We start from the raw sequence: 14,716 nt of genomic DNA, 5'->3' as shown, positions 1-14,716 counted from the left end.
AGCTTGTTTTGAGCTGAGGGACCAGGGTAGGAACTGGATCCGGGAAATACAGGAACCAGATGAAGCGTGCGTACGTCTTGGGGGGAGATAGCGGAAGTATTCACAGACTATTATGAACAGTTATAGACGCTAGTCTCAGTGCGATCCGCAGAGGATTGCACTGAGCTCCTACAAGACTTTATGGAGGAGGAGATAGTGGGAGTCCCCCAAGACCTACATTCCAGTAAGGCTGCAGGCCCAAATGGTCACCCAGTTGAAATTTATAAAGGGGTGGCAGGTACGGTGGTGAAACACATGCTCAATATGTTTCGGACAGCCAGAGAAGTGGTGTGGCGTATGGCTACCATCGTGGCCATACCTAAGCCGGGCAAGCCTTCGGAGAAGTGTGTCTCCTACCTGACGTTATCGCTGCTCAACCTAGAGGTTGAAGTTCTGGCAAAGGCCTGGCATCCAGACACTGTGCAGTAATTTCCTCAGTGGTACATTAGGTCAATCGGGCTTCATGCCTCATAGGAGTACCTCATAGGAGTACCTCACTGAATCTTCGATGACTGTATGGAGTGCTGCATACAGTTCATGAAAGACATGCTCCTTAGACGCACGTATGGCGTTTGAAAGTATCGAATGGCCATACATGTTCACAGTGTTAGACAGAATGGGCTTCAGTCCTGAATTCATAATATGGGTCAGAGTTTTATGGATGTATGTCATTACAACGCATGCTTTTACCACGCATGCCTTTACAACGCAGTTTTTACAACACATGCCTTTACAACGCATAGCGCTTAGGGGTGCTGGATAGTGAATAGTTTAATTTACTATTCCAACTCCAGTCACCGTGGATAGTAGGGAAGGTGTTGGATAGTAAATTAAATCTATTCCCTATCCTAGAGCGCCCCCCAGTGCTATGCGTTGTAATGACATGCGTTGTAATAGTTGCGTCGTAAAGGCACTGCGTGGTAAAAGTTGCGTTGTAAAGGATGTTTCCCGAGTTTTATACGTGACCCGCTGGCGCAGGTTCGCATAAATGGTGCGGTATCCAGACTGTTCACATTAAGGAGGGGCATGAGCAAAGATGCCCATTGTCCCCTATGATTTTTACATTGGTGATTGAGCACTTAGCTGCATAGGCTCGGCAGGGTCCCCTAATATATGACATCAAGGTGATGGGAGATCGATATGAGTACGTCTTGCTCTATGCCGACAATATATTACTCTTTGCCACCCGACCATACCAAACTGTGGCCAGGCTGCTTCACATATTCTGGCTCTTTGGTAGATACTCAACCTACTAGCTCAACTGGGATGAGTGCCTCTTACTCCCTTTGTTTGGGAACATCCCGCCCGACCCCCCCAGACTGGCTAGAGCTATGCCCTTCATGGTGCAAGCTAAATGTAAGTATCTTGGTATTCATGTCTCTACAGCAACCAGCGACATTATAGCAGATAATCTGCTTCCACAGATTGAGAGGCTTAAAGTTGATGTGACACACTGGAGATGCCTCCCGCTGTTTCTGATGGGCAGGGCAGTCCTGTTTAAAATGATGATCCTGCCTCGCCTCCTCTACGTTCTCTACGTTCTCCAGAACACGAGCTACAGGGTTACCCCTGAAGATTTCCAGAAAACAGAGGAGGAGCTGCGTAACCTCCTCCTATGATGGGGGCTTAGTAGTCCCGGACACTAGGAGGTAGTACTGGGCAGTGCAATTGACCATGGTTAATGAGTATGCATACACGGAGGAGCAGGCCTATTGGGTCCCTTGACCCTTCCAGGTAGGTCGCTCCCCCTGCGCACAGCACCGCCTGTGCCTCTTCTCTCCCTCGCTGCCCCCGTGTCTCTCAGCCCGGTTTCTCTTCTGCTCCCCTCGCTGCCCCCGTGTCTCTCTGCCTGTTTTTTCCTTCTGCTCCCCTCACGGCCCCTGTGTCTCTCTGCCCATTTTTGCCTTCTGTTGCCTAGCTGCCCCTGCATTTCTCTGACCTTTCTGCCTCTGTGCCACTCGTTTCCCCTCGTTTTTTGTGACCTTTTCTGCCCTTTCTTGTGACCTTTGTGCCGTCTGTGCCACTCGTTTCCCCTCATTTTTTTGTGACCTTTTCTGCCCTTTCTTGTGACCTTTGCGCCCTCTGTGCCACTCATTTCCCCCCGTTTCTTGTGACCTTTTCGGCCCTTTCTTGGGACCTTTCTGCCTCTGTGCCACTCGTTTCCCCCCATTTTTGTGACCTTTTCTGCCCTTTCTTGTGACCTCTGTGCATCTGTGCCACTCATTTCCCCTGTTTTCTGTGACCTTTTTCTGCCCTTTCTTGTGACCTTTATGCATCGGTGCCACTCGTTTCCCCCCGTTTCTTTGTGACCTCCTCTGCTCTTTCTTGTGACCTTTGTGCGTCTGTGCCACTCGTTTCCCCCATTTTTTGTGACCTTTTCTACCCTTTTTTGGGACCTTTCTGCCTCGGTGCCACATGTTTCCCCCCATTTTTTTGTAACCTCTTCTGCTCTTTCTTGTGACCTTTGTGCATCTGTGCCACTCGTTGCCCCCCGTTTTTTGTGACCTCTTTTGCTCTTTCTTGTGACCTTTCTGCCTCAGTGCCACTCATTTACCCCCATTTTTTGTGACCTTTCTACTCTTTCTTGTGACCTTTGTGCCCTCTGTGCCACTCGTTTCCCCCGTCTTTGTGCCCTTTTCTGCCCTTTCTTGGGACCTTTCTGCCTCTGTGCCACTCTTTCCCCCCATTTTTTGTGACCTTTTCTGCCCTTTCTTGGGACCTTTTTGCCTCTGTGCCACTCATTTCCCCCCGTTTTTGTGCCCTTTTCTGCCCTTTCCTGGGACCTTTCTGCCTCTGTGCCACTCGTTTCCCCCTCAATTGTTGTGCCCTTTCCCTCCCTTGCTGCCCCCGTGTCTCTCTGCCCGGTTTCCCTTCTGCTCCCCTCGCTGCCCCCGTGTCTCTCTGCCCGTTTTTGCCTTCTGTTGCTTAGCTACCCCTGCATTTCTGTGACCTTTCTGCCTTCTGTGCCACTCATTCCCCCTGTTTTTTGTGATATTTCTGCCCTTTCTTGTGACCTTTTGCACTCTGTGCCACTCGTTTCCCGCCGTTTTCTGTGACCTTTTACCCTTCCTGGCCCCCGCACCCGCCAACACTACGGTGCCAGCTCTCTGCAAGTTCTCAACTCCGGACGGAGCCACATCAGCTTCAAGGACGCTCCGAAATGCACACACGGCCCCTTCACCTGCTGAAACTGCAGCTACACCAGCCTCAGAGCTGATGAACCACCTGCCAAGAAAGACCCCAAACACCTCCGATCCATACTACTGAACACCCGCTCCGCACGCAAGCATGCCTTTGAGCTCTGGGACCCACTCGACACAACATCCCCAGACGTCGCCGTCCTGACAGAGACATGGTTTAACGACTCCTCCGCACCCAATATCGCCATAGCCATCCCAGAAGGCTACAAGATCACCAGCAGAGACCACACCAACGGAGTCGGAGGAGGAATCACCATCGTCTACATGAACAGCATCAGGGTCTCGACTAGCACCGACGGCGCGCTCAGTACTGCCGAACACATGCATTTCCAGATCCAAACAGACCCTAACTCCACCCTCAGAGGCACCCTCGTCTTCCGACCCCCTGGACCCTGCCCCCAGTTCAGCGACTCCATCGCCGACTTGATCAGCACGCACGCCCTGACCTCCACCGACTACACCCTCCTCGGAGACCTGAACTTTCACCTTGGGAACAACAACGACAACAACTCCACAATCCTGATCGATAACCTCGCCAACCTTGGACTGAGACAACTCGTCACAACGCCCACCCACTCCGCAGGCCACACGCTCGACCCCGTCTTCTCCTCAAGCCCACACGTCTCCGTCAGCCACACCACCGAACTCCTCCGGACCGACCACCGCTGCATCCACTTCACCTTCCAGAAACCCACCACACATCACCGTACCCAACAGATCCCCTGCCACTGCTGGAACGAAATCACAGAAGACCAACTACATGCAAACCTTGCTCTCAGCCCACCCACCGAACCCTCCAACACCGACGTCGCTGCCCACAACCTCAGACGCTAGATCGAGGACTGCGCCAACACCCTCGCCCCGTTGAAGACACCCCCCACAGAGACACAAGCAAGAGGGCTAGCTGGTTCACCCCAGAACTACTAGCCTCCAAGCAAGCCTGCCGGAAACTAGAAAAGAAATGGCAACGTGAACAAACTTCCGACAGCCAATCAGCACACAAGGACGCCGTCCGCAACCACTACCAACTCATCAGGGCTGCAAGAAGACCTCCTTCAAAGACTGCCTCGACAACAACGCACATGACAGCAAGGAGCTCTTCAACATCGTGAAGGAACTCTCCAACCCCAGCTCCAACACCAATGACATCTCGCCGTCACAAGCCCTGTGCGACTCCCTCGCCACCTTCTTCCTCTGCAAGATAGCAGACATCCACGACAGCTTCAACTCCCAGACAGCCCCAACAGACAGCAACACAACAGACATCAACCACATCCCCTTGCTAGCCTGGACCAGCGTGAGCGTTGATGACACCATCAAGACCATGAGCACAATCCACTCCGGCTCACCGTCAGACCCATTCCCGCACCAGGCCTTCAACAAAGCAAGCAGCTCCATCGCACCCCACCTACGCAATGTCATCAATCTCTCCCTTTAGACCGCGACCTTCCCAGAGAGCTGGACACACGCCAAGATCAACGCCCTACTCAAAAAACCCAAGGCAGACCCAAGAGACCTCAAGAACTTCCGACCCATCTCTCTGCTCCCCTTCCTGGCCAAGGTCATCGAAAAAATAGTTAACAGACAGCTAACCCGATACCTCGAAGAGAACAGAATCCTGGATCCTCCCCAGTCAGTGTTCCACAGCAATCACAGCACCGAGACCGCCCTCATCGCCGCCACCAACGACATCAGGACCCTACTAGACAACAGGGAGAATGCAGCACTCATCCTCCTAGACCTCTCCGCCGCCTTCGACACCGTCTGCCACCGCACACTACACGCCTCCACGCCGCAGGGATTCGAGACAAGCCTCTGGAATGGACCACCTCCTTCCTCTCCGGCAGAACCCGGAACGTCCGCCTCCCCCCCTTCTGTTCCGAAGCCTCCGAGATCATCTGCGGCATACCTCAAGGATCCTCCCTCAGCCCGACACTGTTCAACATTTACATGGCCCTGCTTGCACACGTTGCCCGACAGCACGACCTCAACATAATTTCCTAGGCCGACGACACTCAACTGATCCTCTCCCTCACCAAGGACCCCATCACCACCAAAGCCAACCTCAATGAAGGAATGAAGACAGTTGCAGACTGGATGAAGATCAGCCATCTGAAGCTGAACTCGGACAAGATGGAGGTTCTCATCCTCGGCTCCAACCAGTCAGCCTGGGATGACTCCTGGTGTGAAATTGAAATTGAAATTGAAATTGACTCCTGGTGGCCAATGGCACTGGGGGCAGCCCCGACCCCCACCAACCACGCACGCAACCTGGGAATCATCCTCGACTCAAGGCTCACAATGACCAAGCAAGTCAACGCCGTCTCCTCCTCCTGCTTCAACACCCTCCGCATGCTCAGCAAGATCTATAGACGGATCCCGACAGATACAAGAAAGACAGTCACCCAGACCCTCGTCAACAGCAGACTTGACTACGGAAACGCCCGCTATGCGGGAGCCCCGACCAAGCTCATCAATGGACTACAACGCATCCAAAATGCCTCAGCACGACTGATCTTCGATGTACCACGACACGGCCACATCACCCCCCACCTGAGAAACCTACACTGGCTCCCCGTCAACAAGAGGATATCCTTCAAGCTCCTCATCCACGCACACAAGGCACTCCACAAGACCGGCCCAGCCTACCTCAACAGACGGCTCTCCTTCTACACCCCCAACCGCCAGCTCCACTCCACCGACCTCTCACTCGCCACCGTCGCGCATCCGAAGAACAACCACCGGCGGGAGATCCTTCTCCCACCTCGCCGCCAAGACATGGAACACTCTCCCACTGAGCCTACGACAGACCCAAGACCTGCTGACCTTCAGGAAGATACTAAAGACCTGGCTGTTCGATCAGTAGCGGCACCCCCCCCCCAGCGCCTTGAGACCCTCGCGGGTATGTAGTGCGCTTAACAAATGACTGATTGATTGATTTGGGTCGACCGTCAGGCGATGGGAAAGCGAGGCTACCTGGAGGTGCTCTATCACAGAAGGGGGGTGTGACAGCTACCACTACACACACAGACGGTGGTGCGAATATGGCAAGAGATCAATCCGTTTTTTAAATTGTGCAGGCAAACAGACGGAGAAAACCCCCCTCCGGAACAGCGACCTATTGTTGGGGCGGTGTGGATAACCTACAGGGATACCATTAATGGGAACTCTTAGGGATAGAAACACTAGGAGAAATATGGAGAAACCAGGCTCTGACAAACTTTGAGGATTTGCAGGTTGAGTATAGCATGGCCAACACTGAATTACTTCACTACTTGCAACTGGGTCATGCGCTACAAGGACACATCACAGAGAGACCAATTAATGGAATTCACACCCCTGGAGGATAGGCTCCTACTGGACCCCGTGGAGTCCAAGGCCATCTCTCTCGCATATAGGAAGATCATGAACAACTTACACGACCCCACGGGGACACTGAGGGAGGCCTAGCAGGCACACATTGGACTGCTGGAGGACGAAGACTGGGCTGAGGCGCTCCAGAGTCCAAGGAAGGTGGCCATTAGGTCTTGCTTCTGTTTAGTGCAATTGACAATATTACAACTCTAGGTCACTTATGCACAGACTCGGATGATAGGACACTGACAAATGTGCTAGAGGCTGTGGGGTTGTGAGATCTTTTTTCCCTATACTGTGGGACTGTCCGATCATGCAGAAGTATTGAGGAGATATTAGAAGTGTTATGTTTGAGGTCATGGACCTAGAGATCCCACTGGCTTATCCTGTATGCAACAGGAGAGGAGGCCTAGCATAAACCCCAGAAGGTGTGGCTCATGATGTCATCAATGGTGGCAAAGAGAAACATAGCTAGGGCCCGGGGGGGGGAGGCGAACCTTCCGTTGAGAGTGTCAGCCTGGAAATAGGATTTGGATTGGTTAATGAAGCTGAGAAAGTGGTATATCAGAGCTGGTAAAAGTTGTGGGGCTTGTGGGAGGCATACAGAGGGTATTAATAGGTTGCCCTGGGTGATCGGATGCGAGAGAAATGTCTCTCTGGACTCCTGCTCTTTGTGAGTCGCTCAGGCCCCCTTTATTTTTAGATTCTTCATACATATGTCACTTTTTTTAGGCACTTTTCCCCAAGACCTCTATCTGAATTGTCATCATCCGACACAGAAAAATACTACTCCTCAACTATATTTTTCCGTTCTCTCTTACCCAAAACTTGTCATAATGTTTCCTGTACCTCCTCACCATCCTGTGCAACATTTCCTCCTTTTTTCCCTCTTCACTTTGATTTACATCCATATTTATTTTATGTATTGTTATTAACAAACTCTGCAATTTCATACAACAATATCCTTGTATATACCTTCTTTCTACTACTATTTTCTATATTATTTTCCTCAAAATTCACTTGTTTAGATTCTCCATTGTCACCACTGCTGTGACGATGTAATGACTCCGATCACAGCTAACACACTCACTATAAAGTTCTTTGTTGCCCTGGTTACCATCTAGCACGCATATTGCCCCTAGAAACAAACCAAAATGCTTGTCCGGAGTCTGTTAAAACCAGGTTCGTTGTTGAAAACAACAAAGAAAGCCCGATGCACTTGGGAGGCAGGGGGCAAGCCAAACCGAGACCCATTTTGTGTGTGAGAAAGGCCGCTTTATTGAAACAGGTGCATATTACAAAATGACCAGCTGGCAACTGCCTTGCAAAACTAAAGGCTTGCTATATAGATCGAATAGCTGACCCCTGATCACCCCACTCCATGATCCCGTCAAAAGTTCCACCACCCTGGCATTAACATAACAACAACATTACACTGTATTGCAGTTAAAACTTTTCCCCCAATGACACCCCATTCCCTACCTGCCTTCCTGCAACTGTAACTAAAAAACATCTATCCTGAAACTTAGACTACCTGCCTACCCTTTTCCTGCCCCTGCTAACAAACTTCCAATACTTAACCAAAAACCTGAGCCAACCCTGGCCAACTTTTCAAATCCCTGCCACCCAGGAGAAAGGGGGTGACGGCCACTACTGCAAGACCCCTTTTTTAGCCCCCCGTCCTATAGGCCTCTTACTTTCTAGGGTGGCTCTGAACATTTAATGTTCTGGCTAACACCTACCTAATTTCCAACAAATAAAGGACCATCCCCAGCCTTGACAAGTGGACCCTGTCTCTTCCAAAAAACGAATATCCCTGTGCACAATTCTACCAAAACTCAATTTGCTGCAAAAACGTGACAACTCTGTATTAAGCTTCCTCCTGGCTCTGTCCACTGCTCCTGGATTAACAACCCCCGCTACACACGGCGGGGTACAAAATTCAGTCCATACCACAAAACATCCTCACGACTGTTGCTTAATAAGGGCTAAGTCCCTCTTTATGCGTCTCCTGAGGACTATGCCCTTCTCTTTACACAAATGGTTTCCAACCAAATTTACGACCAAAATGTCCGGATTCCGACCCCCAACTAGCAGAACGTTAAGGCAGGGAATCCGCTCCTTCCACAACATGCCCTCTTTTCCTTTCCATAACACTTAAACAGCTTATCATTAAAACCAAGATTCTGTATGAAATAACTTTCTCGTGCTCGTACATGCGCCCACTTCAAGAAGGAGTGTCTCACAACCCAGATTGACATTTCCAACGAAAGGGGGGCCAGCCACCAAACCTGAAACGAGAAACATTGCGTGAACGTATGCATTGTAACAACCGAGCTAAATTCCTTATCCCTGCTGAGCAAGTATAGCTTATAACAATCTGTGGATCACCTCCCCAAGCACATGATATCACCCTGTCCCCACCCTCTATTGCTTGCCTCAGATGCTGCCCCAATCCGAAAAGAGTGTGTCCCAAAACTTGCACTGTGTATGCCCAATACCTTTAGTGCCTTCCTCAGCACCGCTAGCAGTTGGAAGGCTGTAACTCTTTTCCAATTCGCATGCTCAAAAACTGAAAACTGAAAAATATGGATATCCGCATCGCCACATCTTCCCACCAGATCCACCCACCCCATCAGTCCCCTAACAACTCAGACACTCTAAATGCACCAAAAAACATCCACCATCAATGTGGGAAACAGGCATGACTCGAAGGATTCCGTGCAAATCCTAGGCAAAATCTGTATTACCCTGCTCAGCAACTGCCACGACAAGGGTCTTCTGACCAGATTCAGCTAGTCACGTGCCCTGGCCCACCCTTTTGGCATCCTTGTGTTCAATTCACCCACTGAAGGCATGTAACCCTAGAGCAATTTACCCATGAATGCAATTCCCGCTAATTTCCTTGCAATTGACACCCTGGATAAGCCTTTTCCAATCATATCCAGGATAAACTGAATCATATCATCCCCTCGCTGTAACTCATTCGAGCGCCGCTGGGCGACTGACAGAAAAAACTCCTTCCATGCTAGATTGTAGGATATCCTAGTAGACTTAGCCAGTGATCCTACCACCAGTTGTAGCATCTTGTGTTGCCTACGTACCACAACTACTGCGGCATGACTGTTGGGATCCTGTTGGCATCCTTGGCCAACCCATAAAATCTCCCCTACTATGAACAAAACATAACATTCACTATGTTATTGTCCACACCCAGGACGTGCAGTGTTCCAAACACTATATCATGATGCAAACAACCTAGGACAAAAACCCTCAGCAACTGTAACACTTGTTTGTCCCTTGCTGACTGATGGTTCACAATCTCTACAACCGCCCTAATATTAACTCCTAAAGTCACCTTCCTATGCGCATGGACCTACCCCCTTCCTTTCATTCTGCCGGCCACTGCATGGCACACCACTTCCCATGCCAGTAGAGGCCGAATCATTTGCTGCCTGCTGCATCTGAAAATATCTGCACATCCCAAATGAGATCCCCCTCCTGTGCCATTGGAATGCCATTGAAAGTTTGCAGAAAAACTTGCCGCATTCTCAAATCTTCTTTTATGCCTGCAGAGAGATGCCCATGATGATGAGGCAATCTGTTCCCAGCTAATACCCTCACTAGCCTTCTGTAAAAGGTTCTCCCTATTCTCACTACCCTACATGCAAAATTGAAGATGCCCTAGCAAGGCCTGTGTCTCTTTGACCATTACTTTTTCCTGTGCCAGCATGGCGTTAAGCAATTCCAGCATTTTATCCCTTTTATCATCCGGCAACCGGGCTGGCATTTTTCTGGAGTCAATCTCAATTCCAAGAAAAGACAGTGCTGTGCTGGAGCCCATCGTCTTTTCGGGTGCCAATGGCACTCCCAACTCCTCCGTCAGCTCTTTGACGTTTTCCAGGGCCTCCTGGCACTCCGTGTGGCTGGAGGTTCCAACAAAGAAAAATCATCCAAGTAATGGGTTACTAACATGTTCCAAAACAAAAGAGGAAGCATTGAGGTACTGATAGAATCACCCTCCTAGCAATATCATATAAACAATGAGATTCTATCAATGTGAAGAGGTGTAAAACATTTTTTTATTTTTTGGAGTGTTTTTATTCTAAAAAGGATCCAGTGGAATACTAGGCTCTCTCTTAGATATAGAAAGACAAGAGCACAATGTGCTTTTTAAATTAGAAGCCAGGATGTACCCAAACAAAATCATTGATCAGGCATACAAAAGAGCAAAAAACAACTGCCGGGAGAGCCTGTTGGAAGATAAAGTACCGAAAGAGGAAGAGAAAAGACCTATTTGTGTGACCACGTACAACACGAGTTCAAACCAAGTGATAAAAATTATCAATAAGAATTGGAAGATTTTGAACAGAGGTGGTCTACAAATACCAAAACCAATCTTCTCACACAAAAAAGCACAAAGCATAAGGGATGTTTTGGTCCACACAAGACCAAAATCTAACATCATCAAAGGGCCAAAGAACCTGAACTTTGTGCAGGGCCATCACCCCTGTGGAGGATGCAAGGTCTGCTGCTTAACTAGTAAGAGCAATAACCTGACTTTCAACAATGGGACTGTTTGGGAACAGAGAAACTTCAGTAATTGCAATAGTGCAAATGTCGTGTACCTAATCACCTGTCCCTGCAACCTGGAATATGTAGGAATGACGAGCAGGGCAGTAAAAACCAGGATAGGTGAACATAAGAGCACTATAAAATGCAAAAAATAAAGTACAAAACTCACCAACCATTTTCTGGAAAAGAATCATAGACCTGAAGAAATATCTTGGACTGTGATAGAACAGGTTGGCAACGAAAACTTCCTCCTGGAAAAAGAACAGAGGTGGGTGTTTCGCATCCAATCCCATAAAATAGGTTTGAACGATGACATACCTTGGGGCCAACTTTAATCGTATACACCTTGAACCCTCTTATTATAGTAACTTTTCCAATCAATCACCGAAGTGGGATCACACAGTTCCCTGAATAATTTCTGTATATGAATAGCGTCTGGTAACAACAGTAACCAGCTCAGATCATCTGATTTGGATTTATGGGTAATACATGGTAAACCAATGACTTGGGAATACAAGGACAATTGTAGAAAACTTTGTATATATCAGAAAACTCATCGTAGCCAATAGTAAAAAGCGTAGAAAGACTTCCGTTTTTCCCTCTAGACTATGCCAAATAGCGGCGGCCATCTTAGGTCAGCGCACTAGTTCTACCCGTGGGCGTCAACCAGATGCAGCTGACAACGCGGAACTGAATGGTTTCTTAAAACTGTGCAACAAGCGAGAGACCGCCAGTCCTCGGAGCAGCACGGGGTAGGAACAGAGACAAACTCTTATGCCGGTGATGTAAGTAATAGACTCAGACCTCGAGTCTTTAATAAATGGGTCACAGGGGCATCTAGAAACACAGTCATGAGCTATATATGACAGATGGGTGCGGTTTTATTTTACAGTCGACCTCGCTGAACACCCTTCGCCTGCAAGCTCATGGGGCATTGAACACTGATAAAGAGTACGTATAACGCCATCACGATGGCCTCAGTCGATATCACCTTTCTTTCTTTTTTTTAAAAAAACGCGAAAAGGGTTCTTATTTTTCCTACCTGCTAGGTTGGTTGTTTGAGTGTGTTGAGTCGCAATTGTATGGGTGATGATACAAATGTGAACCACTTCAGTATGAGGGTTCTGCATAATACATCTGGTAGAATTAACCAGTTATGAGAGGTGCATAACAATTGCCTTTTATCAAATAAGGCGAAACAAGCGCTTATAGGAGCCAAAAGTGATTTGCTTCCACTATATCTCATGACAACAAAGGTTATTTGTGAAAGTATTCGATTGAAGAGAAACATGAATTTATGTTGTTTTCTCCCTCTCTTTTTCTCTCTTTTTCATTTACAGAGACCGCAATAGGTCAATATTTTTGGTATTCACTGCAAATTACCACGCTTCACTAGGGCCAGCTCATGCCTTGAAGCTCAAATATTCAGCTTATTTTTGCTGTATTATTTGTAGGACAGTAGGCTTATCATTGTAGAACTGAGCTATTATTAGTAGGGACCACTATATGGTCCTGATGAGTAAGCAGTAGGGGACTGCTTACGAAACATGTCGACTAGGTAGCCAGCTAATGCTCTACCTCACATTTCCCCTTCTTAATGTTCCCAGCTAGAGAAGCAAATAAAATATATTTTTCTACTAAGCCAGGGAATTTTTAATTTTTGTATTTTTTGCACTCACTAGTAAGGTCCCTACACTTCACTGACACCCCTACACCAACACATAGCCTTGTCACAACTTAGTGCTCCCGCGTAGTTCGTCTGGTCGTAGCACGCCCCGCCCCGTTATAGGGACGGGAAGACCCCTATGATGAAGCATGACACTAAGGATTTTTTTAGTGTGTGAGGGGTATTTTAAAAAGCACATTGTGCTCTTGTCTTTCTATATCTAAGAGAGAGCCTAGTATTCCACTGGATCCTTTTTAGAATAAAAACACTCCAAAAAAAAAAAAATGTACACCTCTACACATTTACTAACATGTTCCCCGTCCTTTTTTAAAACAACCACTAAAGAAAGGTGCCAAAAACACTCAAACAATGCGCATGACATAGAACAGCTCATTGGTAATGCCTTATCCACGTACCATTACCATTGAAATGGATACACAGAAGATCCCAATCATCTGGATGGACATGAAGCAATCGGAAAGTCAATTTTATGTTGCATTTTGCCATTTTCTCCGCTGAACCCGCCGTCATTACCAGTGACATGGCCACGTCAACTGACGAGTAAGAAACAGTAGCTTCCTTTTCATTGATAAAATCATTCACCGAACACCCTTCTGGCCATGATAAATGCTGCATAAGCCTGAATTGTCCAGGTTCCTTCTTGGGCACCACCCCAATTGGTGACACAATCAAGTTGTCTAGAGGCCAATCTGGAAAAGGGCCTGCCATTCTCCCTTTCCTCACCTTTTTGTCTAATTTATCTTGCACAACCTGTGAATGTTCTTTTCCTGACTTTAAATTTTCTGACCCACGCCTGTATCTAGGCCCTGCATACCCCAAACGAAAACAGCCTTCTGGTGTCACAATTCTATAAGGCTGCATCCAATTTGTATGCCTTAACTGGCGTATGAGCCTTTTGTCCCAGACCGCTGAAAACCCTTAGCTCCCCTTTGCCGTGAAAAATGGTGTTGCTACTGTCCCCTGTGTTACCCCCCAGCTGCCACTGCTGCCCCCCTTGCTGAAAACCCCCCTACCCCATAACAGTTAACCAAGTGATGCTTCCCCCCGCATTTTGAGCAATTAAGTTTCCCCCCATTTTTGCCTCGGTATCCCAGGCCAAACAGGCCCAGAATTCCTCATTGTATTATGCCCATGCATAACCTCCCCTGTGATCTGCACTTTGTGAATGACATCCATCTACCTGAATAGTGCTACGCAGCATTCTGGGAATTTCTCACAGTAAACACTAACATAAATCAAGAAAGCTGCTGTCCAGTCAGAGGAACCCTTGGCCGCTTAGCCAGCTGCCATTCCTCTTCTTTAGACCGTTCTTTTGCGCATACTTCCGTGTGCAATAATTTCAGCATTTCAACGTATTCACCTTTCCATATGCGCTCTTTAGTTGCCAGCATCAAATGTGCCCACAATGGCCTAATCACTCCCATATAAGGGAGCCTCTTAATCTATAACTCTTTACTTTCAAGCTGATCTTTATTATCTCTGCCGGTTTCTTTCTTTATCTCGGATTTATCTGTGCCTTTCCTAATCACTTGCTTGGCTGGATCCTTCTTACCTTCCTCCTCGGTACCCATCCCTATGTCCAAAACATACTTGCCCTTGCGCAACCTACCCTCTTCCCCCCAAAACCCTCCCTCCTCCCATCCCCAAGAAGACCATTCTATTACTGGCTCGTCCCTCTTTCCATATGTTTTACCTGGCTCTAAGGAGGGTGCCTGTATTGCTGCAATCCGCCTTGCCAGTGGCCCCTTGCATGATCCCAACTTGGTTGGCCTTGCCGCAGCCTCTGACTCTCTTCTGGAACCTAAAGCGCACTCAGAGAGACATTACTCTTATCCCCCCACCCCATCTAAATCATCTCTCA

This window comes from Lissotriton helveticus, chromosome 7 (assembly GCF_964261635.1).
Source record: "Lissotriton helveticus chromosome 7, aLisHel1.1, whole genome shotgun sequence".
In the NCBI taxonomy this organism is placed as follows: Eukaryota; Metazoa; Chordata; class Amphibia; order Caudata; family Salamandridae; genus Lissotriton; species Lissotriton helveticus.
This window is presented reverse-complemented; position numbering follows the sequence as displayed.